The sequence below is a fragment of the Pteropus vampyrus genome, unplaced genomic scaffold (assembly GCF_000151845.1).
Source record: "Pteropus vampyrus isolate Shadow unplaced genomic scaffold, Pvam_2.0 Scaffold154, whole genome shotgun sequence".
In the NCBI taxonomy this organism is placed as follows: Eukaryota; Metazoa; Chordata; class Mammalia; order Chiroptera; family Pteropodidae; genus Pteropus; species Pteropus vampyrus.
The window spans coordinates 1,881,333-1,884,462 of NW_011888935.1; positions in this window are offsets into that span (position 1 = coordinate 1,881,333).

Consider the following 3,130-nt stretch of genomic DNA (forward strand, 5'->3'; position numbering starts at 1 on the left):
CAGGTCACCATCGGGCAGATGGGGGGTAGATGGGATCAGATCCACTCTTTCTGTTTTTAACAGAATCTTGTGGGGAAAGGAAAGGGGTGCCGAAGCGGCTCCGCTAAACCCGTCACCAAGAAAGAAGGGCGAACCCCCCCTACATTCCTCACCAAGGCATGAACCCCGGAGGCCAGCCAGGTATCCCGCCTACAGAGTTTCAAACCTGAAGGTCAGTGATTACAGAAAACAGTGCCTGTTCTTTCTACATCCAGACTAAAATCAAAAAAAAAACAAAACAAAACAAAACAACAACAACAACAAAAAACATCTCAGAGTTCAAGGGAATTTAGTTGTTTCTGGGGTCGCCGAGGAGCCAACTTCATCGTTCCCGTATGTCCTTTCCTTTTGTCATAAGACTGTCAATCATATTGGAATGCATGTACTCCGATCGAAGCTTTTGACGCAGGCGGTGTATTTTTTGCTTACTTTTCTACACTACTTCGTTTTTGAGGGTACAGCACTCTTTAAAGGCTTCCTGAATCAATGTCCCTGGGCTCACGTCCTCAGTAAGGCCTAAATAAAACTCTTTCTCGAGAGATTCACTTTTTCTTTTTGCTGACAATCATGATAGTTGAAAATGCCTGACAGGACATGTGGCATTTTTATGAAGCCTCCGGCAACTATACGTCTCAGTGTGTGCCTTGCAGGCAAGGGCTCCTCTCAGTTGGTTGATTGGCAGATGGATTGGTGGGTGGTTGGTTGGTTGGTTGGCTGGTTGGTTGGTTGGCTGGTTGATGAATTGGTTGTTTGTTTTCTTCTGATCAACATTTGACTTTCTAATTGACTAACAAAGTCTCGAGACCTCCATCACCTTGTCTGAGATGGGTCTTTGTCACCAGGATTAATCACTTGGGTCTCGGTGCTCCCGAGAGCAGTCGGTGGACATTTTAGTATTTCGCTCAGCGTCCTCCCCCACAGGCAGCAGTCTGCTCAGGACAAGAAGCTGGCTGCTCTTAGTCCCCTCGCTCTGCTCTAATTCGTGCATAATGTCAGTCTTGAAAGAAGATGTGTTGATTAAAAATGAATTAATTATATTAGGGAAGCCATCATCACTGGCCTCTCCATCGCAACCATGGCCTTTCTTCCGTCCGTCCTTCCTTCCTTCCTTCCTTCCATCTTTCTTTCCTTCTTTCCAAATTCTCTTTCTGTCTCGTTCTCTTCCCTCCTTTCTGCCTTTCCTTCTCTTCCCTTCATTCTTCAATCTTCCCTTTGAGTTTCATTCTCTCTTTATCTCCATTTCTGTTTCTCTCTGCGTGATTCTTTTTATCCTTCTTTGTCTCTCTCTTCTTTCCCTTTCTTCTCTGTGCCATGTAAGGGCTCGTAAGTTGTTAACTGCACCAGGGCTCCTTGCCAAGAGGAGAAATGAGGGCAGAAATCCAGCCTACACTCTGCTCGCCGGGGTGTAAGTGCTGGCATGGGGTTTTGTCAGCCCAGAAGAGGCATCTTTTTCTCATTTACGCAAAAGTGTTTTTGGAACCTATAGAGGCTCTTTCTTCTCTAGACTATTCCCAGGAGAAGCAGTCATTTTACATTTTTCTCTTGACCCAGGCTTCTTCTGAATCTCAACAGAAACCACTATTGGCCTCCCTCTCCCTCCTGCTGAGCAAACCTGGGCAGGTCGGAATTGCATTTGTATCAGAAACGTACCATTAAAGTGTTTCTGCAACATTCTGGTGCTTTCGTCTTTTTTTTTTTTCTCCTGCTGATCCTTTGTTTTTGTTGGAGCTCTTGGGTAAAAAAAAAATAACCTTTCAATCAATTGCGCTAGATGTTTAACTCTAATTTTCTCCTCTCCATCGTCTATGAATCTAAGCCCTTTTTAGCTCTTGTTGATCCATTGGCAATGGTGGTGTTTATTTGACAGTGGTGTTTGTTCCATTATCTCTGACCAGAAATATTGGGAATGGAATGCCTTTGCTTCCGCAAGCTGCCGGACAGCCAGAGAACCGTGGACTCGGAAGTTCAAGTTCTTGGAATGTCCTTGAGACTCAGGTCTGTTTCCAATTTTCTGTTGTATCTGTAGTGACTATCACATTGCTTGGTATACAATAGGCATTCAGTCAGAGTGCTTGAATGCCTGAATGAATAAATGCCTAAAAAAATCCATCTCCAACTGCAGGCCGCCAAGGAGACTCATCCTGGTGCTAAAAGTAGCCATTATAAATCCATATTAAGGTGGGCACGCTGACTCTCACATTCAGCTGACCCGGAATATGGTGAGACAATACCTGTGTCAGACTCTTGTGAGATGCAAGAAACAGGTGCGTGCGGGCTCAAGTTAAGCCAGTTTAAAAAACGTAAAGTACACAGGGACAGCCCAAGAAATCAGAAACCAGCTCACCAGCCATAGAGCAAGGCCTCACGCCAGGTCACTCAGCTAGGAGAGCTGGAGAGATTGTTCCTTGATCTACTGCACTTCCATCGTGGTGACAGCGACTTCAGTCTGACTCTCTTGTTCACAATGGCTGACTTTTTGCTGTCCAGTCTCACTGCTTCTGGTTGGCGCCTGGTCTCGGAGTGTCCCTCAGCTTCCTCCTTTCTGATGGCTCTCACTGTCGGTCCCATAGTCCAGCTTTTACGGAGGGCTGGCGGTCGGCGTCCAGCAGAGGCCCCACAGCAAAGCGCAGAGGCCTTGTACTGAGCTGCCTTGGGGACAGTGCCCGCATATGGCGAGCTCTTTGGACGGGGGCTATGCGGGGACAGGCATTCAGGGCTCCCAGAACTGCATGCCTCACGAGGATCATTGCTGTCTCTTGAGTGTCAAACAAGAATGTCGCTCTGGTGACAGCCATGTCCCATTTGGCACTCACCCGTTTAGTGCAGGAATGCTTTTGTGGTACATGTTCAAATCCAGTATGGTACTGAGCCCTGCGGTGAAGGACAGTGGGACAGGCCTACCGGTGGAGGGAGCATCGGCGGAGGGAGCACCGGCGGAGGGAGCACCAGCAAAGCTCCCCGCCACCGGTCACTCACAGGCCACACAGACCTAGTTTTCCTTGGTACATAATCACTTCAACTCGGCTGTGATTTCTCTTTATGTTGTTGACTCGCGACACCTGACAGAAGGTGCTGGAGGTGCCTCAAAAGC